Below are 27161 nucleotides of genomic sequence, written 5' to 3' on the forward strand. Positions count from 1 at the left end.
AATGAATAAATAGGAACTTCATTTATATATTTGGCAAGAAGCAGAGTTCTGAATACTCCTGAAAAAAATCTATCCTAATTATTCTAAATTACAGACTATTTCAAATGTTCACATACCCTTGATTTTTAGCACATCAGACTCCAATTTACCTTCATAAACATGATGAAGCACTAAACAGACTGCAAATATAACGATCCCACAAAGAGTGGATGAACACACCTCAGCTCAGAGAACACATCACAAAATCAATCTTCCCTTCCCATAATTACTTCAGCTCCAAGCAATCCCAAAAATAAATTCTTCTGCATACTCAATACATACCTCCACTTTCCTTACCATCCCCATGTTAGATTTAACTCTCTGTTTCAGACATGGAAGGGGCAAAAGCCAGGATTAAGGGGAGGAATTTGAGGAAGAAGAAAGGTATGAATTACCTAGAGGTCATGCACCCGGAATGCGGAGAAAATCACTGAAAGGCAGCTGGAGAAGGGACAGAAGCAAGCAGAATCTGCTCATGATATAGAAAATCTGTCCTGGAATATATGACACTATTGTCATTGCCAAGAAGACTGACAGAATTAATGTATGCCAGATGCAATTGTGTCTGTACAAACTTTATTTTCTCCCCTTCTACACAGGTGATAATACCAGTCTTTAATTACACAACGACAAAATACTCCCTACCATTTTTGGTAGAGAAGTGGAAAATTATCAGTTAAAAAATATGGGGGTTTTGCACTGTTTGCAATTTTGCCTTTCCCATCAAACCTAAGATTTTAGCAGGTGACTTTGAAGTTCTCATACTATTTCTGTAACATTGTTTCTCTATATCAAAAAAACCCCATGAAAAATAACATGGGGGCAATTAAATTAATTAAAAAACACACAAAAAATCCCTAAAGCCCAGATCTTTTGAAGATAAAAATGTAAAAGAAAACTTTAATAATACTAATTAAAACAATGTAGTCAGCAAAAACAAATCTTAGGAATGATGGACTTGATCATACAACAAAATCAGAATCTGTTCTCTGAATATCATTCTACCCCAAAATCCTAGGATATAGGATGATAATCAGCAACTGTGTATACTCACATAAAATTAATTTGTATCCCATGCCAATTTATTTAATGAAACCACACTGATCTAAATGGAATGACTCTGATATAAAACCAGACATCGTTCAAATAAAAATGTACCTGTCTAAGCATCAATTAGCATTTTTAAAGGTGGTTTGGAATGTTTCTGTAAAAGAACACAGTAAACAATTTGAAGTAAAATGTAGAGGGGAATAAGCATTGTCATTACTGTGTTTGCCTTAAACAGCCCCTCCTGTAGTAGCAAACCACAGACAATACCATGTAGGTAACAGGATATTTGCAGCAACTATCAAGAAGCAAAACAGAAAGGTTGTTTGAATGGTGAAGGCCCTGCTCTTGCAGGGTGTCAGGAATATTGCCAGTGCCCTGGGAGAGGGGAAGCAGCCTCCTGCCCACCTCTGCCCTCACCAACTCAGCAGAAATCAAGTTTAATGAGTTCAGTGGGAGAGGAAGCACCAGGGCTTCTGGGTAACACCCTGTGAAGGGAAAGAGAACAGTGGCCTGCAAGGAAATAATCCTCAGCATCCCTAATAGCCAAGGGCAGGTGAACTTTTAAGTTCAAATATATGATATATATGATACATATGATACATGGGGACCACTCTCCAGGCAGAAGTGAGATGCTATTTTGGCATTGTGACAATAACTTTTTAAGAGGCCAACTAAGCTACTACCTTTCTTCTCTTTTTTTATTTCTCTTTTTTTTTCCTTTTTTTTTTTTTTTTAGCAATAAAATATTTTCTTAATAAATTTCCTAAAAAAATAAATTTCCTATGATCTTAATCTTAGTCATCGTTCATCCCCTAATCCTGCACCATGTAAACTAATGGGAATTCTGCCAGTGAATGAAAGAAGCATTTATCATTGAGATTAAATCTCAGGTTGGCAACAATTTCTCCTGTGAAATACAAAGCTACACTTCTTTTGTATTATTTTTTCATAGCATATGCATTTGTAAAGAGAAAATATTTTTCTCTTCACACAAAAAGTTTTGCTATTACTGGGCTCTGATGAATAAACTCATGCACTCCTACACTACCTTCTGGTATCATTTTTTCCTAGAAATAATATTTTTGCAAGAAACCTGAAAATCAGACAATACACTCAGTTAATCAAGTCCACAACTGTTCAGAGTAGGATTGTCTTTCTGTTCTCCTTCTGGAATACTATTCTAATTAAACTAAATGCATCTTGATTTTGACAAATGTATTCTGTATAAAAATAAGTAGAAAAACATATTTCCTCATAGGGCATTTCACATGTACTAGATACCAAAAAATATATTAAAATTGTATGAAAAAGAGGAGATTGTAAGCATATTCAGAGCAAGCTGTTCAACAAACAAAACAGGACAAAAAACCCCAACACATACCACAACAAAATGAAACATCCCACAAAATCAGTAAAGACAGCGACATCTCAAATTTCCCCAGAAACCATGCTGTGACCAAATGTGACCATTCACATTTAATATATTCCTTGTCAGACCCAGCAGTTCTTATTTTAATCAGAAAAATTCTTCAAGGTTTCATCACAGCTTTTATATAAGTGAATCATTGCAGACTATCTACAGGGGCATCTGAAACACAATTGAAGGAAAACTCGAGTGCCCCGAAGCAACAGAATGTCTTGCTAATGATAATAATTGTGCCAGAGTTTAATTCACAGTTTTTAATGGAAAATTCTAAAACCAAGGGACACAGATAGCAAGATGCAACCTGAATGCTTTACCCCAAACAGGAGACCTTATAATCCCTGTCATGTATCTCTTTTTTGTAAGGAGAAGCTTGGGATGGGGTATGGCTCAGCCTGAGGCAGACACGGCTTCAGGTGAACTGAGATGCAGCCTCAGAGAGAGGGCAGCAGGAAGATGGAGCTGGGCTCTTCAGTGACATGGTGGGAGGAGGAGAGACAGCAGGCAGGGATGGGAAATACTTTCTTGCTTGGAGGACTGTCAGGCAGAGAGACTGTGTGGTGTCTGGCCATGAAGATAAAGCCCTGAGCAACCTCGCCTGAGTTCACAGTTGACCCAGCTGTAGGATCAAATTTGAATTACAGACTTCCTTACTGCATGAATTTTCCTATCGTAGCATGGCACATAACTTCCTGTCAAAAGATAATGAAAATCACACTTTGTAAGTAGCCAATATAAGTGAAAAAACAGTGAAATTTATTCAGTAGACCAGACAGCTGCACAATATCTGGAAAAACACATAGAGGCATCATGCTCTAAGGAGGCCCATGCATCCCATACAGGTGTACATGTGCACAGCAGAAAGCAGTTGTGGGATTGCTCACTTCTCCATAAAGGAAAGGGCAACAGTGACACCTACACACTCTTATAATGTTTTTTCTTCAAAGTGCTTTTTTAATGAAGCTCAGAAGTTTGAAATGTCTCAGTTCCATCTAATTTTCACCTAATATAAGTTTCAAAAATAATTCTAAGGAATATTATCCACTGCCAGGAGCACCAGTGCTCAGTCTCTAGACCTGGAGCAGATAAACGTGGCATGTGGTTTGTTTTGTTGTAAACTGACAGAAAAAAAAAAAAACTTTGTCTTGGTCCAATTCATGCTCAAACAGGAAAATATAGTAAGAATACATTTTCAAGAAAAAAAAACAAACCACCCTTTCCTTCAGCTCACTCACACTTTACACCAGATAACAAGCACCAGAAGTTCTGAAAGCTAAATATTCATATGGGTGTGTATTTTATAAGGCAGTCCATAGAACTATTTGAAGCTAATTGAGGACTATAGTCCATTAAACATGATAATTTAATGAAATGCTTCCTATTTTGTTGAACATCATACTGCTCTGGCTGTATATATCCCAGCCTTTTTTTTTTTCCTGATGCAGCTTCTCTGCAGAATGGGAAGGCAAAGGAGCATGGAATTCACTGCACTTTTCTTTACAGAAAGAAAACCTCTGGCAGACCCTCCAGACTCTAAATCCATTTTATTCTGCTGGAACAGTATGAGAGTAGGTTACCTTAAACCAAGGATCTGAATTGAAGATGAAATTAAATCAACGCTGGCATCGTTTGTTTTTGTTATCTCTTTCAAACATCTTTCTAATACTCCTGCTGAGAAAAGCATGTGCCAATTGCTATCAATGGCAATGGCAAGGCAGCTAATTGCAGATTCAGAAGACATTAGCACCAAGACAGTAACTTCATGAACTAAGACAGAATATGGTAGGTAGAATATTGTAGAATATCCACCTGCTGCAGGATTTCCATGTATCTGTGAGACCAGAGAAGAGTGTAGTGCATGAGTGCTAGTTGGAGAGGCAAAATTTCTTCACAAATTTCTTGTGGGCCCTCTAAGTGTGAGCTAAATTACAAACTCAAACACCTTCTCTTCTATCTAAATTGCTGTCTTCCCCAGGAGTTTTACAGAAACTCATTGGGTATATTTAATCTAATCTGATGAACATGGCAGTACCCATATGCACCATATTTAAGCACATACCTCGTCTTATAAAGGGATGACAACTTGTCTGCATTAACTCCCTACTATCCCAAGCCTGGATTTTTTAGGAAAGGGCAAGGATCAGAGAAGATACAGAACATCACCCAGTTGACTTCTCTTCTGGATGATCAAGACCTCAGCAGTATGAGACATGTATGTTCAACTTAGTTACAAATATTACTGCAGATTCCAAGTTTCTTGTCCTCTTTACAAGCTTTATTTTTTGCTCAGTAGAGTCAACAGGAAGTCTTCATTACTCTAAAATAATATTTCATCATACTCACAACATGAAAAAATATTGTTACTGAATCACAAAAAATGCAATGTTTTCTGAGAAGCATATGTTTTCTAAAAAATAGCCAGATATATTCAGTGAAATCAAAATAAAAGCTTTGGTAGATCCACCAACACTATCTTCTAGATGTACTTTGCATCAAATATTATCACTTAAATATTTACTTTTAATTGAAAGAATTAAATATTAGTCTATGGTTTAGCAACATAACCTTCCCTAAAATTTGTGAATATTACAGAAAAATAGGTAAAAACTCCAGATTAAAAATTCGTTAAGCCAGAGTTTGAGAAAGCAGTATCTTGGGGTTTTTTGGTGGTTTGATTTATTCACTGTATTTAGGATGTTTCTTCCATTTTTTTTTTGTTTTCGTTTTTTTTTGTTTGTTTTTAGTTGTCATAGTATAAAAAAAGCATTTGAAAGTTGGAAATCTAAAAAAATATATTGTGCTTGTTTTATACAACTATTGTTTTATTTATTACATTTAGCATATATCTCTTCCTTTTTTGTGTCACTGTTTCATGACATACTGAGGCCACCTTGTAGAAAGCTAAGAAGATCTTGGCCTGATTGTGATTTCAAAACTGAGCTATTTGCCTGCCATCTTTAAGGTAGCACAAGAGTAAATTGAAGCAAATGAAAATAAATTGGAACACGATGAAAACCACAGTGAACCAAGTTTATATAAATTGGAGCCTACACTCAGTTGTAAAGTCAGAATAAATGAAAGAATAAACAGGCTTCACAGATTTAAAGTTCACCTTTTTAATCAGTCTTTTCCCTTTTTTATTCCCTATGATGTCTCTGTTGTATTTTCGGAACAGTAAAACAAAATTATCATGAGGACCCATACAGACACCTTCTATCTGAATTTCATAATCAGCAAACAAAATTTCTGAGGCTCTTAAGAACTCATAAGAGCACTTGTCAGTTTTGTCTAAAGACAACAAAGCACTGAAAGGCAAAACGTGAGGGCTGTGCTGTAGATCAGACTACCATGACCATGATGATGTGTTCATTGAGATGTAACCAGCTCAGTTCACCAAAGATCACCATTCCCAAACATTTGCTTGGTTTTTAACCAACTTCTGAACACACACTAAGAACTGAATTATCAGGCAAAGTATCTAACAGTTAAGATGCATTAACTCCACAGTGTTAAGTATGGACCTTGTAAGAAGTGGGAGCAGCAACTGAGGCTTCCAAAGAGTCCTGTCCCTTCTGTTCCCCCAGCAGTAGCCACTCCCCTGACTCCACAGGGGAAGCAGCAGCTCCAGCTTGGGATACCAGGGCTCTGGCACAAGCAAGGCAGGCAGCACAGCAGTGATCTTGTTCCTGCCCAGCAACGTGCTGCCATTATTTTACATTTGCCAAGTGCACTCCTGTTAAGTGTATGACTCTCTCAAGAGGTGTTAAAGAAGCTGCTGGTGCAGAAGGGTACAGTGGGGCCAGGAAGGACAATACAATTTCCTTTCCTGTTTAGAAATATTGCTGCATGGCCATATGCTGTAACTGAGGTGCAACTGTGGTGCTGGCTCAGAAACACAGGTGAAGCTGATTTACAGCACCAACAGATATTTCCTACCAGCACTTGATAAAATTCATACTAAACATGATCAGCAAAACAGGAATGACAGTTGCCTCTTACTCTCCTTATGACAAGAATATAACAAGTAACTGGTGTTTCTCTGTTAACATTTACTCAGTCAAAAGAAAATGGAATTTGTTCAGCTCCTCTGCAGTTTGAAGTAAGAATTTGTGCCTGGCCTACACATCATCTCTATTGAAGATAAAAACTGGCTTGTTTCGGGGAAAGAAGTAAGGTCTGTGCTGCCCTTAGAAGTCATCTGCTCATTCTACTTTGAGCATATCCACTGGAGAGGAAGAAAAAGCCTCAGGCCATCTTGAACTAATAAATAAATCCCTGCATGACAGAAAAATAAAATATTTTCTTATGGTAACTCATATTACAGAATATTTTCAGCAGTTCATGTGATGAGTTTTCCTAATTTCAGTGTACAATTTTTATTCCTTCTATTATTTTGGCCAAGGCAAGCAAGCCATTATTATTGTATTTAGGTATTACTGACCAGATTGAAACCATACCTCAGAAAAAATCTCTGAAAAGAGACCAACCCCCACCTGGCTACCCCCTCCTTTCAGGGAGTTGTAGAGAGTGATGAGGTCTCCCCTGAGCCTCCTCTTCTCCAGGCTGAACACCCCCAGCTCCCTCAGCCTCTCCTCATAGGATCTGTGCTTGAGTCCCTTCACCAGCCTGGTTGCCCTCCTTTGGACCTGCTCCAGGACCTCGATATCCTTCCTGAACTGAGGGGCCCAGAACTGGACACAGGACTCGAGGTGTGGCCTCACCAGCGCTGAGTACAGGGGCAGAATCACTTCCTTGGACCTGCTGGCCACGCTGTTCCTGATACAGGCCAGGATGCCATTGGCCTTCTTGGCTACCTGGGCACACTGCTGGCTCATGTTCAGCTTCCTGTCAATCCAGACTCCCAGGTCCCTTTCTGCCTGGCTGCTCTCAGCCACTCTGTGCCCAGCCTGGAGCTCCCCATGGGGTTGTTGTGGCCAAAGTGCAGGACCCGGCACTTGGCCTTGTTGAACCTCATCCCGTTGGAATCAGCCCAACTCTCCAGTCTGTCCAGGTCCCTCTGCAGAGCCCTCCTGCCTTCCAGCTGATCGACACTTCCCCCCAGCTTAGTGTCATCTGCAAATTTGCTGATGATGGACTCAATCCCCTCATCTAAATCATCAATAAGGATATTGACAGAACTGGAATGGTGAAACAGATCCTTCGCTCCTGAAGGGAAGTCACACATAGTCCAGATGAAGCACACAGCTCAACTAATTAATTTTGAGTGACCTCTAGTCAATCTTCCTAGAAGCACCTAATCTGTAGCAGTTCCCTGAGCAGGGGGAATAGGGAGCACAGCATGGAGAGAGCAGCCAACAGTGGATGTTGTGGGAGGTCGGACCTGCAGGCAGAGCTGGCAAAGAGGTCAGGAAGTGGGAAAGGTGGGAACTGGCCATCAGAGGGCCAAACACTGTCAGCCTCCTTAAGTGGGATTTGGCTAAGAAATAACTGCAAGATCTGAATTGCCTCCTACCACTTCAGTGTTGCGTTTCACACCCTGTTTATACAAACTTTTCCTCTACTGATTTGGTTACATTTTTCTCATGATGATGATGTTTGCATTCAGAGACTGCACCTCTTAATTTTGAATAATTTCTCTAGCCTGGGAAAAGCAATGTTTATTATCTGTGACGCAGTAGGAAAATCAGATGCTGTCTGGTTAACAAACAAGCCCAAACATGTCCGCCACGGAACACAGAGCTCAAATATTTCACTCAGATGCTTAATGGGACGTAACGTTCGTAGCATTACAACAAACTTTTTCAGTGCTTTCAGTTCACTCTGCTTTTATATCCTTGGCATAGATATTTGACTACTGATATTATTTCATACCAGGAAACTAGAAAAACAGAGACGGAAATGATTACATGCTACAATCTAGTATCTAGATCTATGCCTCAAAAACTGATAGCTGCATACCAGAGTATTTTCTAATTGTTTTGGCAAAGGGGTCATACTTCCTGAAAGACTCTGAAGGTTTGAAGTCCTTGATCCAAGTCCAAGAAGCTTTTATTAATTTCAATGTGTACAAGCCTGTGCCCTGATTTGGAGAGACCAAGGTATTCTACCTTGCTAATGAAATGAAAAATTCAGTTTCCCATTGCTACTCTAGACCAGATCAAACTTACTGGTACACTTTTTACACTAATGAGAAGAGTACTATAGTGATTCTAAAGACAAACATCTGCAGATGTCCTTCATACTACCTTTCATTATGTTTAAGAGAAAGATGTAGGCCCTGCAGGTTCTCAGCAGATCCTTCTCAGAGAAGGACAACTCTGTCACCTTCACAGTGTAAAATGAAACTAATGCACCAGTACTTTTGTAGGTAACAGCTATTGAAGTTTTAACACAATTAGTACAAACAAAATTCATGTAATTATTCAAGAGGTTTGAGTAGTAGCATTAACTGAGTGACTCACTACAGAAGATATATCTTAAAGACCACAGTTATCAGATCATCTTCATGTACTCATCATGAGGTTAGATGAATATAACATGGAGCAGCCACAAGCCAAAAGCATGCTGGAACTGGGCTATCCAAATATTGTCCCTAATGACGGTTTCCACAGAAAAGCTCACATTTCAATTTCACACTCAATAAAAGAAGTTTCTTAGATTCCGCCCTGCAGGGTCCAGACCAGAGTCAGTTAAATTCTCAGGATTAACTAAGATGTAAGGATATAAAATAGGGACCAGCTCCCAAAAATGCTGATTTTCCTTATTTTTATTATATTGAGATCTTGATCTTCTGGACCCATACAGCCAAGGCATCTAATTTTTAAGTCTTCCTCTTCAGCTGTGAAGATGGGAATATGATTCAGTGTTTTATTTTAGTATTTTACTAATAAGTGATTCTGAGAAGCATCAAGTATTATGAGAACTGGCCACCCCGTAATCAAAGTCTGAAAATGGTCTTTTAAGTACATGTTGATGGTAGAGAACTCGAGACATTCCACTGAAAAAAAAACCCAGCATAAATGGAAAGACCCAGAACTGCGTGTTCTACAAAGTACATCTAGTCCTTGCTACAATTATATCTCTCTTTCACTATAATTTGTTTTTCAGTGCTTTGAAACTAAAAAAAAACAAACAAAACAAACCGAAATAAAAACTATTAAGCCCAGAACCCAACCCACTGAATTTTAATACAATGTATTTTCTAACTACTGCACAGTTCAGGATTTTTCACTGGTTAAACAAAAATTTAGAGCTCTCACAGCTGAATTCTGCTTAAAATACACACTATCAATGTCTTCTTCAATGTATTATCATCTAAGAGCAGAGCACTGATTCCTCCAAATGGTATTTACAATACTTTAACTGAAATAAGTGAAATTAAGTGCTGCGCTACTGTAACCCTTATCCTCAAGTTATTTTGATATACCTGAACTACTTGGCTAGTTCTGAAGACACTAAATGAATTATTCATTAAAAAATATTTTTCATGCAAGATTTTTCAGGGCTTTTCTCATTGTGACCCATATATCTCCCCAGACAAGGTATACCAGAGAGTAAGAACAAGCTTTCTGCACAATACAGTGTTCTTCAAGACCTGATTTCTCTTAAGCACTACCATTTGTCTTTGTATCCCTCCCATGTCCTTACAGATTAAGTTATTCATGCAATGAGAAATGTTGGAGGCCCATTCTCTGGCTTCATGTTAATCTAATTCAGGTTTTAAACAATCACTTTGATTTAGGAAAGGTAAGCAAACAACACATAGAGAAATAACCAAATTAAAGATTTTTGGACTATATCCACATCTCAGAAAAAGAGGCATCTACCAAAAATATATATTACAGGCTTACATTTTTTAAACCTGGAGAATCAAGTGTAGATGAAAATTTGCTTTTAATATTTCTGGTACTAAAAAAATAATACAAAATACAGTAATGTCCATGCTTTAACACACTTGTATGAAGTGTGCAAAACAATTTTTACTTGGACATGTTTAAAAAAGATGATGAGTCCATGGGACTCGTGCTTCAGGGAATACGAGACCTTTCAGAATCATTGTTAGGTTTTCTCTACCAGAAGATATTCAAGGAAGTGCTCTACATGGAATGCAAAATCAGAAGTCAAACAGGTAAACACATTATTCTTCCCTTGTGGCACTGTAACAGGGACAGAAGTGTGGCTGAGGAGTTCAGAGGGAACTGAACTCTCTTATTTCTGAACACTCTGCTGAGACCTTCACAGTGTGCAGGCCCAGCCAGGGATCATTACTGACCCATTCAAGTTACAAGAATATTCAATATGCAAAAGCCCAAATCATTTCATGGACACCAACATATTGTATTATGCTTTTTAGTGGCCTTAATATAGTGTGAGTAGATCAGTAGAGTGCCTACAGAAAGCTTCTAATTCTAATAATTCTAATTCTAATTAAAGCTTTCTAATTCTAATCAACCACATTTATAGCTTTAGGATACATTATGCCCTAGCAAGGCAAACATTTAGCACTGACACAGGTAAAACACACAGTGCCTGCTCAAAGGTTCTGCCTGAATCTTGAGCTCATGAGTAGTCCCTCTGATATCTTTAGCTGGATGTGCATAAGGATACAAGCCATCTCCTCAGCACTCTACTCAAATGAAGTGGAGCAAGGCTGTCTTATCCTAGCAGGTTATTTCCATCCTTACAGAAGTCTTTGCATTAGGTAAAAATATAACACAATCAAATATGGGAAAAAACAGGCAGAAAGTGAGGAGGGTAAAAAGCAAACACAGAAATGGATTGACACTTGTTTACCAGCTGCAAAAATTAAAGAGTTTATATTTTCAAAAAATTGTGTTTTAAATGAAAAGAGCAGGCTGCCCAGGGAATTGTTTGAGTCACCATCTCTGGAGGTATTTAAAAGACAGGTAGATATGGTACTTAAGGATACATTTAAGTGGGGGACTTGGTTAACAGTTGGATTTGATGAACTTAAAGATTTTTTCCAACCAAAATGATTCTATTCTATGAAATAACACTTAAACTTAGATAACAAATATATATCACAGTCTTGAAAAAAACTTGAAAACATTCAGAGTTCTTTCTAGATGGAACAGACTTGGTCAAGAGAAAATTTACTATGTTTGTTTTTATGTAAAAAAATTTAATTAAAAATATCTGTTTATCTATTATCTCCCTGGAACAGAAAATAGTAGAGCTTCACAACTTAAAAATGTTTCTTAAAAAATTAATTCTGAGCAGCTAAACTAGGAAATATGAACAACTTAATGCGAAAAATTATCTAGCTTTTGCTAATTCTCAGCCAAGCTGGAGGATATCCACAGATTTTGGGTGTATACTCTGTGAAAAATCAGCAAAAGAATAAACAGCTACACTATTGCTGTGGCAGCTAAAACTATTTAAGCCTTCACAAAAAAACAGGGAATGCAAAATTGTGGGTTTTAGTAGTCTCTAATGTGAGAGCCAGCAGAGTCCTAAAGTGCTGTCACATCCTCTCAAGGTCAATAGTGGTCTGTCTTCCTGATGAATCAATACAACACTGCATGAAGACAATCTGAGAGGCAGAGGATTTTAAAATGTCACTACTGTGATGCTAGTCTGGAGTGCATGATGGGACATTTTGCAGGAACCTTCATATTTTATTATTAGAGAAGCATGGGAATATCAGTGATGTCAAATGAGGCAGAAGGCACTCTTAAATTCTGAAAATGAGGCCACTTGTATTTAGATACAGAAACACAGATACAGCTCCAGGGATCCAAGTTTACAATGCCTTTCACAGGTAAACAGTGAGTATATTACAAATCAGAAGTATTGCAGCTAGGCTAAGTAACCTTGAGATCATCCCCCATTTAAAAAATATGATTCCAAACTGCATGTGTCACTACAAAATAAACTGTTCAACTATAGTTCCTCTTCATCCCCCACAGTAAATAGTTATTTTTGACAAGAATAATAAAATATGACATTGTCTCTGGCCATGCTCCTGGGTAATGCCTTCAGTTTACATGCACATATTCATGGATGTACAAATGAATTCAGAACATAAATATATGTGTGAACATGCATATGTTAATTTTGGAAAGTTTTTACTATATTAGTGACCACCTCAGTGTTAACAGCACTTCCTAGACAGAATTCCAGTACTGGGGAAACAAGCAAACAAAACCCCAGAACACTATATCTCCATTTTAAAATGCAGTTTTCTGCACAAAGAATAAACAGGCAAACAGAAATGCGTAATGCTTTTTCATCAGCCTTTGTCAGGTTCTGCCTCAGCAGTCAGATCCTACCAACAAATGAGAACTGAAAGCCAGGATAAAGCTGATAAGCCAGTGCCTGGGCTGTGAGCCTGCATAGTGGGATTCCCCAAACAACAGCTGAGTCATCACACCAGCTGTTCCTAGATGTTCAATTTGCCACTTGGCTGAAATGCTCCTTTTCCTTGTTCCTTGCTCCTTTGAACCTTCAGATTCAGACCTTCTGCCCACTTAACCCCCGTGAGGTTTCTCCAGCTCGACCTGCACTTCCTTTAGAGCCCTGCCCTCCTCTACTTACTCCCTTTCTGATTCCCAGTGTAACTCCTGAATATCAGAAATTTGCCAGCACCTCCTCACTGACAATGTACTTCTTCAGGTCCTGCATTCCTGACAGCAAATCAGGGCCCTACTTTTGTATTCTTCCCAGTAGAACCAAGTGTATACACCTTAATTTTATTTCTTTGCTCTCTACTCCATGACTGCTTTTTCATATAGTAGCAATTACCCAACGATCTTGTTGGAAGACCTCCTGGAGACACTTTCAATTATCATTATTGCTCTACAATTATATTTTTCCATGGCTTAATTGATGGGGCCTGTGTCACTGAACATATAAAATGTTATAAATATCTTGCAACTGCAAACTAATGTAGACATGGATGAACCAAGATTTTCAGCTGAAACTGAAAATCCTCTTTTGTCCTGATACAAATAATTCTTTGCCTTCTTAACTAATACAAATGCTTAGTTGCATTGGTTTCTGAATGCTGAGGTAGAAAAAACATGCCAGCAACAGTGCTGAAGGAGCATATGGGAAAATACAAACTTAAATATTACTTTGCTTGAAAGAACCTTTCCTTTCAAAATCTAGTGACAATAATTTAAAAAGTATAAATAATAATTTACACATGAAAACTTCATTAGATAATTTTAATTAAAGATTCGGATTAATTAATAACAGCTTGCTTCCTAGAGGAAATAACCCAGTTTTGAAATTTCCCTGCACAAGTCACACATTGTGTTGAGAGTATCATAAAGAAAATGTGGGGATATAGAAATTACTCTCGGTGATGGGTGATGAGGAGTATGTTACCAAGGACCAGTGCTGTATGAGTAGCAATTTATCCATTTTGCATTGTAAATTACTGGTATTACCTTCTCCAGATATCTCGTTATATAGTTTGTTGATACTTACATATTTTGTAAATGGAAATATCAGAAATACTACCATTCATAGCTAATTCACAGTAAAGAACAGTGTTCATGAGAGCAAGAGTATAACCTTTATTATGGTGTTACTTCTTAAAATAAAGCCTCTTTGGATATTATGTAGGATCAAACTTAATAAGATTCTGAGCTTAAAAACCTATTAAGTAATCAGCTGTGACTCGTTCTGGGTGGTAGCACTTTCCTGTAGGATGCTTTACATCCAGCTCATCACAGCAGCCGCTAAACCACCCATCCATCCTCCAGAAACTTTTTAGAGATCTCAGAAGTGCCCTAAAAGAGCAGCTCCTAAATTCTCCCCTGGGCCAAGACTATTAGTTGCGAAAGATTTGTTGGGAAGCCTCAAAAGTTTTTCCTAAGAGGGGCCCCTACCAGAAGGAGATCCATACACGTGGCCAAGAGTGTCTGAAAATGCTGTCATATCCCAGGCCTTATTTTCAACTTACATGCATCTTACTTAAAGAAAATAAAAATAATAAAAAAATAATTTAAAAAACAGTGATATTTATATTTTTACCCTCTGGATAAACGTTGTGCTGGATTTTGCTGGATAAGTAGTGTAGCATTAGTCTTCTTACTGGCTGGATGATAAACACATGCAGTCTGGAGATAAAATTAATAGAAGCATCCTGAAAGCAAGGCCAATTTTTCTGTATGAGGGCAGATCAGGAGAGCATCATGGCCGAATGATTTGGAAGGGCCATGCAGATCAAGCAGTCACCTTATAAATATCTGCTGATGGAGAAAAGACTGCTTCAAGCAGCCTGAGGAATTATGGCAATAAAACTACCTCAATAAAATCAGTTACTCTGAAGCACAAAAGATGTTTAGAGGTGAAAGAGGTAACTACCATTCAAAATCATGGAGGAAGTATACATTCTGCACTTCAAGTATTTCCAAAGATTTCAAGTTGGAAAAGAGCAGAGTTCTTTGAAGGAAGTTCTAGAGTGTTCTACTTGCAGTAAAATGACAGCATATTGATCCCTCACGGTTACAACCAAGCTTGTCAAAAAAGACATATAATTCCAGTCAGTTGGCTATAGTATAGAAATTTGTGATTTTTTTTGATTCTGCAATATCACCATTTTTTTTTCACACCACCTTAAAATACCAAAGGCATTTTTTCTTCAACTATGGCCAATATATATGTCCATTCACCTACCATAAACACCTTCCTTTTTGCATTTTGTCCCTACACTTCACTGCATTGTCAAATGGATGTGGCATGCAGTTATTAAAATAATTTTCTTCAGCAACCTACTTGACAGTGTGATTTCCCTAGCTGATATCTCATTTGGCATCCTTCTGCCATTTTAAATATTAAAAAAAAAGAAAAAAGCCACAAACAACAACAACAAAAAAAACCAAAAACAACACCCCAAGGCTCTTCATAAACTTTAAAGTTGTCATTGAACCCTACACAGCCCTTTACAGCAATCTCATCTTTCATATAGTTTATTTCTCTTGGTTTCTCTCAGGCTTTCAGACTGATCTCTGCATCTCATCACACAGTATCAAACAGTTGAGAATCTCAGCTTTGAAATCCCTTTCCCCAAACCCCACAAATACCAGGAACCTATGCCATTCATCAGTTCAACAAAATTCTTGAAACATAGTATGTTCTCCTATATCTTCAATGTCACCTGGTGTGTTTATAAAATATTTGTGTACTCAGATTAGATTCTTTGAGTGAAAACTTTTTTCCATCTACAACTCCTAACTACATTGTTGATAGCACAAATAATTTGATGAAATTTTTTCCAGATCATGTCTAATGAAAAAAATCACAAAACCACAAGCCTTTATATTCCAGTTTTGTAGTTTTACTAAGACTAACTCTATCATTTGTGTGGGTAAATACTACCCAAACAAATTTTACCAGAGTCACTCGACCCCAAGTGTAACTGATGTTGGAGCAGGTTGCCACTACACACTTATTTCCTCTGAGTCCATCATGTCAAAACAAGTCTGCACCTTAAAGGAACTCTTCTTTCTTTTTTGCCAGTTGCCACTGATCTGAAGAACCTAACATTACTATCAGAGGTGATGGCATTTCTGTAATGCTTTAATTACATTTTCTACTCTTTCTGATTTCAGAGAGAAGTTTCATAGTGAGAACTTTAAAGCAGCTATGAAACCTAAATTATATCAGGTTAGTATGAAAAAAAAATCTACAATTTACACTACTATAGGATGCTGTAATATATTTCAAAATTATTATAAAAACTCAGTAGCCTTACTACATTACCTTGAGGCTTAATTTTTCCAGTACTTGTCGAAAACAGTGTAGAAAATGCAACAGGACAGAATGTGTTGTCTCAAAGAGAGAAAGTACAGCTACATTTGCCTTGGGTCATAGAAGACAGTAATTTATGATCTCTTGATCATAGTCTTGATGAAAGACTATCCAGCCACACAACAATCCCCCAGCAATTCCCCAACAATAGGACAGCTTTTGTTTTTTAAAAGAAGTTAATATCCAGAACTGGTGGTGCTTAGGTGACTGAGTTATTCTGCGTCTGCAAGTTGTCACCAATACTATATTTGCTCACAGCTTTCTTGGCTCTGTCCAGTTTTCATTGTATTCTGGTTTCACAAGCACTAAAAATAACCATCATCTGAAGAAGAAACTCCTTTCAAGAAAACAATCAAAATTCAAAAACATAAATCCAATAGAAGCATTATTTCCTTCTGATGTTTTTGTCATGATTTCAAGTTCTTCATGAAAACAACATATGGGTGGAGCACAGCACAGTCTGGAAAGATCAGCGATGACCTCAGTCACAACTCTTGTAAAAGCAGGAGAAGGGCCAGTGCCTTTTCCACAGTTGTGTTTATGATCTGTGAAGCTGTTTAAGGGCTGTCACCGGTATTTTTTTAATTAAATTTCACTGCATATTTCTCTATGAAAGAGCTGCAGGAACAATACAGAAATGTGTTTATAGTGTTTGTTTATAGATCATAATTATTACATAGTAACTATAGAAAACTTTATCTTCTGCTTGCATCTCATGTTTGATGTATTTGTAAGCAGGTTTTTACTGATTTTGCTCCACAAATGTGAGGTATCTTGCCTTAGTATCAGGGACATTGTAAAGATAAATGCCTTAAAAACCTGGAGTAACTTAAATAGCATAGTAGAGAGGATCATACAATTGCAACAAAATGCTATTAATTTGCTATGAATGTGTTTCTCTTTCTTGTCAGCAGGTCTCTACTTCATAAAAAGGAATAAAATTATATTTCAATTGGTTTTAGTACTTAATTTAAACATAATATAACAGCAGTTCTACATTTGCTCTGTTCAGGCTTTGATGATCAGATAATGAATTCTGTACTCTATGAAGTACTTTTATGTGTGGGATATATTAAAGACTTTGTTTAGATAATTTTATCAACTGGACTTGAAACATCTGTGTCTACTGTGTCATTTTGTATATATATGTATGTACACATACACAGACTTATGGATGTATTTGTTGGATCAAATCTCCATCTTTACACTGCTCACGATTTTAATTCCAGACTAAAGATCTGGGCCATGAAGAACACAAGACTTGCTCAAAGAAGTTTTCAGGAGCACAGTATTCATCTTAACAAAGATCAGTACAAAAAATGTGTGAATTATACTGAATATCATACTCAAGCTTCAATAGTCAAGCTGTCTCAAATCCTGGTTATCAGAGGGTAAACAAGAAAAGGGATCTCCTCCTGATTCCTATGCACAAAAAATCCTGCCAGCAACCAGGAGTTCATGCAGCCCCTAAAACACTCACCTCCACAACATGAGGTTATATTTTCGAACACTTTCTCCTTCAGTATGGTTTCATTGTATTTGAGCACCACTAAGTCCATGTTGAGAGGTGCTGCCTTTGAATAGAGAGATGTCTGCTATTCATGTAAATTTAATGCATTAGGTAATCTTGACTTGCAAAATGCAAACTGCTTATCGAAAGAGGTAAAAGGAACTTGTTCATTTGGACAACTTCCTCCTTTCTGTGTTTGTGTGTGTTTCCTTTTTAATTTTCCCAGCACAGTCTCATGTATTTTTGCCTAAATGACCTGAAGAAGCATGTGCCAACCTAAAAATACCTTTGAGCATAAGAAAATTCAGTGAAATCACTATGTAACTAATCAGTTGAGAGTCTGACATCTGTCCCTTAATAGGCATCCCAAATTTCACAGCTATGAACATACACATTTACCTCCACATAAACTTAATCAGTCTGGTATTACCTGCTAAATGGAGAAGGGATTTCTTGTGCCTTTTTCCATTCTCACTTTTGTATGCTCACAACAGACTTGCCATCACTCAGGACTGAATTTTGAAATTACGTAAGTGGCCAGGACAAGGTGATCCCAGACCCCCCCAGCTTCACAATGAAGAATTCTTCCAGTTAAGGTCACAGTCTTATCTGGTGCATCTCATGCTAGCTTCTCCAAAACATCTGTCTCAGTCCTCACCTTCCTCAAGGACAACACAGCAGCTGCAAACCCTGTTTTCTATAGATCAGTAAGAGGCTTATACTAATATACTGAGTATATTTTCACCCTGTGTTTGAGCCTCAGTTCAGTAAAAACTTTAAATATATACATTCTCACAATTTTGCTGCTAAAATAGGTGGAAAAAGGGAAACTACAGAAATTAGATTACCGGATTATACATTCTATCATAAACCAACAACTTAATCTGATTTCATCGTTATTGGTGAGCAGCAAAGCACAGTCAGTCTTCAGTGTGGTTAGAGACCTAGTGAAATTAAGAATCTTAAGCCTGGGATTTGTTCTCCCTACTGACATTTTCTATTTAGCGCTAGGTTTATCTCAGACTCATTCTGAAGGTTGTGGTTTGGTTTTTTTTTTCTTTCGGTTTTGCTTTGTGTGTGTGGGGGGAAAGGAGACAATTTTTCTTCCAAATAAAGCACTGCTTTAAAAGGGTAAATCTGCCAAAGCAGCTTACATCCAGCATTGCTGGCAAGCAGCCACCAGTTCTGTCCAGTCACTGAAGTAAAAAGATTTCTGGAGAACAGATGATCAGCATCCTGTAGCACTGGTGGGAGACAGAATAAAAGAGGTCATGTATATGCAGCATATGGCTTTCAGTGACAGATACTACTACTGAGTTGTATCTTTAGATCTCATCCTCTCATGAAGTGTTTCTATGCCAGGATATAAATCTAGATGACAATGCCTATACATTTAGACTACGTTGCCTAAAATTAAAGCTGAATGAATGACCCCGGCACAGCCTTAATTATATGCAAATATCAGCTATTAATAAGCTTTTAATTCTTACTGTTTCTGCAGCAAAAAGGTTAAAAATATTGAAATTTAGATAATGCTAAAATAACATGCTTCCATCCAAGTCAGTTATTAGTTAAAGAATTAATAAATTTGGAAAGTTTTAAAGTGTAAAATCCAAGTAGTAAGTTTTACTAAAAGTGGCCAGAGAAAACCAGAAAGTAACAATTGACTATTCTAGAATTAGTCCAGTTACATGGACTCAGAGACCTAAATTATTTGAAAACTGAGGAAATTACCTAGAAAACAAGTTTATCATGAAGAGAGGAAAGAAATTGAGGTACTTCCTTATAAATACTAATGAAAAGCTCTTGCTCTATAATTCAAAATTCATTGCCAGAAGAACTGTGAGAGAATGCTTCAGGATCAAGGAAGCATGACCCAGCATCCACCCATCACAAAGTAATTAGAAAATAATCAAACAAGTAAAAAAGGATAGACATTTCAATTGCATGCAGAACTAAAATTACTAATAGAGATTAAATACTTCTTCTTTTTGAAAGTAAGGATTTTTAAATAGAATACCAAGACCATAGTTGGAAAACTAATTTTGATTTGTCACTAAAGTAGGTCCTCAAAGGAATACAAATATGACTTTTGCTAGCAGATACTGTCCAGTACCTCCACAATAAGCTACCAGAATAAACCAAGGGCAAACATACTGACATGCTGATTGGGACTGAGACAGTTCATAGCCAATAACACATTTAAAATGCTTGCCTTGGTGATTTTTCTTTAGAACTTTATGTTTTTATATTAAGCAGATGCTCTCTCTATTTTAATTTTTCAAGGCAATGTTATTGCTGTTCTCAATATCCAGCCTCTTTTCCTCACTAATTTTTTTCAAAATTTCTACCTATTGGAAGGTTGTATGGGTTCCTTTTGTTTTCATTTTACTTTTTCTTTCACTTGTGTATATTCCTAGGAGTCTGCTTGTTGTTTCCTTAAAAAATATATTATTAATAAATTTTTACCTAAGTTTTAATTACCTTGCTGGTAGATGCAAAGAAAGGAATGACTTTTAAGACTTTTTTTTTTTTTTTTTTTTTTTTGGATGGGCATTTTCTCTTTAAGGCTGTTTAATCTTTCATTCAGCTCTGGCATCTGTGCTGTACGCTTTCCCCTTTGGCAACAAGAAACAGCTAAGTGTCCTGAATTTTGTTAAATCAACTTCATTCTTTTTCTATTCAATGCACACTTTTCATGTAAGTGTTTATATATGTATTTTTTTATTTATTTGCATTACCTGTGACATTACCATAATTGAGTTCATACTTTTAAACTTCATCATAAGCCTGTGAAAACAACCTGATTTCCTCAGCCACTGGAACTAATGTTAATTTCATTTCATATGTCACTGAAATCTGTAAGAGAAATGGCATAGATTTCAGATTTGGCATCAGTTAAAATACAAATCTGCTGGTGGTTTGTAGTTCATTCAGAGAACGTTCCTTGTATTGTTGCACCTGTTGTTTTAAATAGCTGCATATTTGCATCTCTGAGGTTTGCAATTTTAACTGAGCAAATAGAATTCTTTTTAAAAAAGCATTGCAGCCTACACAATTTCCGAAAGATTTGGTTACTAATAGATAATAATAATGAAAGCTTCAAGAAAATATACTGTTGAAACTTACAGTGTGAGTCTTCAAGTATGCTACTGACTGAATAAGTCGTCATTTCTAAGCCAAATTTCAAGTTACTTCTTATTCCTGATGACATTTTTCCCACTGTTTTGGGGCTTCAATAGGAGCAATGAGCAATAACAAACATAGATAGCTATTAGTAGCTACCAGTGGGTACATGTAGATTTGATTTAAGTACCTAACTGGTACTTAACCAACTCAGTAGTAGAATTTTAGGGATTTATTTATTCTTCCTGACTGCAGTAAAAGGCCTTGTTTCATCCTATGCTTTCAAAGTGGCAGTGAGAATGAGACCTTCCTCTCTTACAGTTCTCATCTGGACAGTGCTATTAACTATCCTTTCTAGACTCACAGGTCAAAGTGTGCTGCCTCATTATGATATATCATTGTCTAATCTCATTCATAAGTATATGTATTTTCTTATTCAAACCTGAAGACTTCTTACTGATAAACATAAGTATGCAGTATAATTTTCTGGGGCAGATGCAAGTTTCCCCAGGGAACACAAGATCTGAATGTGCCCAAGATCTCAAATACAAACACAGAGGCAGTGAGCATGAACTATCTGTCTCTTAGAAACTGGATGTAAACACACCAATTAACTGTTCATGGTTCCTTTTACTTATTCAAATCACTTCTGGCAGCTGGTCACACCTCTATCTTTCTTAATAATCACACAAATGAAAAGGCAGGCTTGGGATTATGAAAGAAGAATTACGCAACGAGGCTGTGTACAAGCTCACCAAAGTGTCCAAACAAAAGGCAATTCTGGAAAGCAAGATCAAAAAAGCAGATTAGACAACTAAAGTTTTCTCCCTTCCATGAAAGATTGTGATGGAGAAGCAGCAGATTTTCTGCTCCCAAAACAGTCAGCCAGAAAGAAAAAATAAAATTAACTTCTCTCTCTTTAGGAAGCAGCATCTTAACAGTCAGATCCAGAGCTTTGTATACTAGAAAGGTTTGATTTGAATGAAAAAACAGCAGTCTCTCAATGTGGCTGTTGTTTTATGGTAAGATGGATATTTATTTTAGAAATGTGAGATTGTCACATGACTTCACTTTTCTATAATGGACATAGCACTAAAGAACAAAGTTGTTGTAGGATAACCCACTGATATAAGCTCACAACTGCTAATAGGTATTTATGTTTAGAAATATTAACTATGTTGAGGGTACAAAATACATTTGCAAATAATTTTCCAATTTCTGAATGCTAATATGATTGTAGGTTTTTAATACAATTTATTTTTATGTTTAATGATAAGATTATTAAATACTTTAGTCTTTGAAGTTGAAGAAAGGCATCTGTAGAGGTTTAAAAAAATGCGCATCATGCCTTTTTATGGCAATATGCATCTTTAGGGTTCCAAATGTCTTTTCAAATCTTGTTCTTCCTGTGTTGCACAACTTTAGTAACACAAAGCAGCCAGAAATCCAGGCTAATTAGCCTTAAGTCTTGTCTAATCAGTCTCAAATCAGGGTATGATTAGCCATGTTTTACTACTGCAACTCACATCTGCTAACAAAGCTTTACAGCCAGAAGACCTCTGCTAACATGGGGGCTTGATGGCACCTGCCTTTGCACTGATATGTGATCTATCATCAGATGGTCCCACTTCCATCTCTCATGTCACAAGCTTGACTTTTGGCTTCCTTAAGTCCACCTCACCCTAACACAGCCCAAGTTCCTGTGACAGCACATTCCAATGGAGGGAAAATGCCAGCAGGGCTGCAAATCTCAGCAAAGGCTCCTTTCCTGAACATTTCTTTCCTCATTTAGATAGAGGAAAAATTTGGTGACCTCCATTAAATTTCTTGTCCTTTGTAACAAGCACATTATTTTCACCCATGAGTGAACACAGCAGCAACATTCAGGATGCAAAACAGTACCCAAGTATGTAACCAGTTGCACTACTAACAGGAAATGGGCTGATACAGTGACTGGCATAAAAACCAACAAAACCCAAACCAAACAGCTCATAACTGTTGTAAGTGGTGATGCTGGTTCGCAGTTCTCTTCATTCTTTAAACACAGTGTTTCTGAACTAGACAGCTAAACAGATGGAGCTTTTTATTTTGCGTGGGTTTTGCTTTCTTTTTCAAGAGGAGTTAAGTAAGAGCAAAGCGTTTTCTGTGTTTGCAGCTGTTTACTAAGCAATTGGTAGCTTGCAGTCTCCATTCTGACTCGGTACTGGAACTACTGCACTACTTGAACTGGGATGTCCTGATTTGTGCCAGGATAGAACTAATTTTCTGTCTTATAATTTTTCTTTTAGGTAAGTCTCTTCTAAGTAGAGAAGAGTAACACTGGAAAAGCTTAAGGAACTCTTGCCAAATGAGAAAATAAAGTAGAAACCCTGGCCAAAACAAGCACAATGAAGAGATGGGCTTTTACCAAAGCTTAATTGTAATAAAGATTTACTTTAATTTATTTGGGACAATGACAGTCCAAAAACTGAATGTACCACAAATAACCATAATTTCTTAACAAAAGTCAAGTTTGTTCTTTTCTTCCTCCATTAGGCACTATAAGCAAGTAAATATTTTGCTTTGCTTTGCTACACTGGCTTGGCATCATATTTTCTTGACCACTGTGATCTTGTATGTAAGGATTTTTCCCTCCAAGACCGGAAAGCTAACAGTAATACTCTTTGCCTACTATTGCTGTTATAGTTCATTCCCTTCACCTTATGGAAAGCAGATTTTTCATTTGTGTTAATGAGCTTAAAATAAAGCCTTTACAGAACAGCTGCTGCATTCGCAAGGTCTAGAAGTGAGCAGCTTTCTCACAACAGTGCCTTGAACACAGAAAGTCCACATCGACGGGTGGTCCTTGGCACTGTAAGGTGAAGAAGCTGAACTTCTCCAGGTACATCAATGATGCCTCCAAGCACCATTGGTGGAAGTATGACAACCTATGCATTTATGACAAGCTACACCAACAACCCTGTATGAATAACATATAGAAAGCATAGGAACGGTGTAACACATTTGTACAGGCCTTTGGCATCTTTGTAAGCAGAAGATGAATTTTCTCTGGGAATAAAGCATAACTAAAGAAAAACTCAGTGTGCTGGGTAAACTAAATTGTAACTCTCATTCCATTCCAGGCAATGGCTATGTAGATAAAATATGTTATTAAATCTTCCAGATATACCTCACATCTGGGTGAATACAACAATAGTCTTTAGCTTGGAGACTCATAGGTTTTGCAGGTTTGTGTCATGTGCCTAATAGTGTTATAGATGAGATACATTCTCCATAAACAAACCGACATCAGTGAAGGCACAATCCTTTAAAATGTACTAAAGACTATGTAGCACATAATGAGATACAATTACATAAATATTATGAAATTAAAGTAAAAGGACTTTCACAAATTATGCCACTTAATGCATCAATGTTTATGTTCCATGTAATGAAACTCCAAACCATATTTCACCATACTACATACTAACAGCAATGACTCCTCAGCACTGAGTATGAGAAACAGATACACCAGAGAGAGAGAGAGAGAGGGAAGAGCAGGTTAAGGTGTGGAGTTTTGGCTTCCAGGTAGGCAGGGATGGGGCTGGGCTGCATCCCAAGAGCAACCATGTGTAACTCAGCACTACTTCTTCCATGCCTACCTGTTTCTATTCAGTGGAATTTCCTTTGCCTCCGATGACAATATGGAAAATTAAATATAAGGGCGTAGACACACCCTGACTGAAAATGTCAGGTGGATGTTCCCACCCAGGTGGAGCTGGCAAACTGACTGATGGCCACGAACCACCAAGAGCCAGCCAGCAATGGCCTTTTCCATGGGGCGAGGGGACCCTCCTGAAATTCCTGGAGCCCGAATCAGCCTCAAGAGCGGTGGGAAACCTGGTGCATATAAGGAACACACAAGTGTTTATTCATGGTTGCCTTCCACTACCCTACACTGGACCTTTGCCCCATCTGGGATCAGATCACCATCCCAAAGAAAGATCACCAGATGCCGCTGGATCTGTGGGTGGTGATCTCTCTCTCTCTCTCTCTCTCTCTCTTTCTCTCTCTCTCTCACTCTTTCCCCCTTTTGCCTCACAACACCTTTACCATATCTTCACTGGGCTACATCACTTTGCCTGTGTCATTTTTCAAATAAAACCTTATGCTTGCACCCAGTCCTTGGTCATTGGATTTTGTTATGGTGGATCTAAATTTTAAGTTACATCAAACAATAGGGTAGATTGTAACAGCTACTTGTCCTGATACCTCACAGTTCTGAAACTGAGTTGAGATAACCACTGATAAAACAAAATACAAGAGGATCTAATTCAACAGCAAGGATGGAGGCTCACTTTTACACTTAGCCCTAGTTCCTTTACCTACAAATGAGAAAAATGACATACACGAAACATACACCCCCAAAGCAAAGCAACCAGAATGTTACTATAAACATTAGCTGTGTGTAATGAAGTAATGAAGTAATCAGTTATAGTTTCCTATAAAACATAATATACTTCAAATAGTTCTTAGTTTGTGGAGAAACGAACTCCAAAGAGCTAGGGAGGACTCCAGAACTTGTCTGTGGTGTTTTGTTGTTGTTTTTTTCTTCTTTTATAAATAGACTATTGGATTCTTGTTGTTGTAATGTAACACTTCCCTCATAAGGCTTCATCTCATTTTAGCTGAAGGACAGAGCAAGCAGCCTGTTTTTTTGCACACAATAGACAATTCACTTGGATACATACAACTACCATCTAAAAAACCTCAGTGATAGCCTAAAATTAGAATTACATGATATGACTCACAAGGAGAAGCTTTGTGACAGTAACTGGGATATTTTTAAGCAAATGAAGTCTAAAGTACAAAACAAAAACTGTTCTAGAAATAGTCTTGCAATAAATTGCTAATAATTGGAAAGTGGTTTTTTGGTTTTGGGTTTTTTTTTTAAACTGTGTATTTTATCTACCTACTAGTATATTCTCTGAAGTATATTATCAGCCTTATAACTGGTGAAGATTCTGATTTTCACAGAAGAGCAAAACAGTATTACAGGAATATGGTAGAACTTTCTCACTGCAGTGTTTTGCTTCTACTCTAGAGAGGTCTCTATATCAGTATAAAATCATGGCCAGCAATAGTTCCTCTACAAAACTACTTTAATGCTTATTCATTAGTAACTAAGAAAAAAAGACATGTCCTTTTGCAAGTTCCTTTTTTCTCTAGTATTAAAAACACACACAGACACACACACACACACACAAATAAAACCAAAAAACCCAAACAAACAAAAAAACCCAACAGCCCAAACCAAAAAAACAGAGACAGCATTCCAAATGGGAGGGTTATTTGTTATTACAACAATTTACTATGTTCAAATTTAATAATACCCCAAAATATACAAGATGTGCTGTAGGAAGATACTAGAGAACAACTATAAGATAAAGCATAATTTTTCAAGCCTGCAGCATACTCCAGTATAAACAGGAGATTAATTAGAAGACACAAAACATACAAATGATGATTACCATAACCTGCACAGAAAAAACCTGACCTCATAATAGTTTAAAGATATTTTCCTTCCTGATCTCCCCTGGCACAATGCTACTACTAAAACAATTGTCTGTCTAGCAGTTTGTTAGAATAGAGGAGGTTCTCACAAAAATACTCAAGGTTGTAATATTTTCCTTCTCAAAATCTTTATTTTCACTAAACTCTCAAAATTGCTACCTAATTGTTCTTATTTAGATTTGTTGAAATATCACCCTGTTCACACCAGCTAACAAATATAGCAGATGCTATTTTAAGTTAAAGTCTTAACTGAAAACAATTTTTGAGCCTCAGCTTGGGATTCATCACAACCAATATTAAATAGCTACAGTGTGGATGCCTACATATGAACTTGTCAGACTAGACTGAACAGTGTGGAGCTGCTGAAGACAGGTTCATATAAAACCACAATTCACATGATATATTTCCAGTAGCTATTATTATATTTCAGAAGTGTCATTTGAACCACTGACTGCAAAGTTACCCGGGGAGGAATTTCTTCTTGTATTTTGCCTTCTGCATTTTGTTTAATGAACCAGATCATCAGTGTTTTAACAGTAGCATATGAGAAGAATTTAAGGTTTTCAAGTGTGTTCCTCCAAAACCAAACAAAAGCAATCTCACTGAGATACTACCATTTCAGCCATTTTCAGCCCTGAACATATACTTTATCCTAACATGACATGAAACTTAGAATTCAGTGCATACTTGCATACTTTAGTGTTTTGCTCTACAAGT

At 37.2% G+C, this 27161-nt stretch overlaps 1 protein-coding gene across 1 annotated transcript in view; it reads right to left on the minus strand.

Moving 5' to 3' along the window:
- SYNE1 (spectrin repeat containing nuclear envelope protein 1) overlaps nucleotides 1-27161 on the minus strand; it is a 299972-nt gene that overhangs the window by 255623 nt on the left and 17188 nt on the right. The gene's annotated exons all lie outside the window — the stretch shown is intronic.

This window comes from Heliangelus exortis, chromosome 3, assembly GCF_036169615.1.
Source record: "Heliangelus exortis chromosome 3, bHelExo1.hap1, whole genome shotgun sequence".
NCBI lineage: Eukaryota > Metazoa > Chordata > Aves > Apodiformes > Trochilidae > Heliangelus > Heliangelus exortis.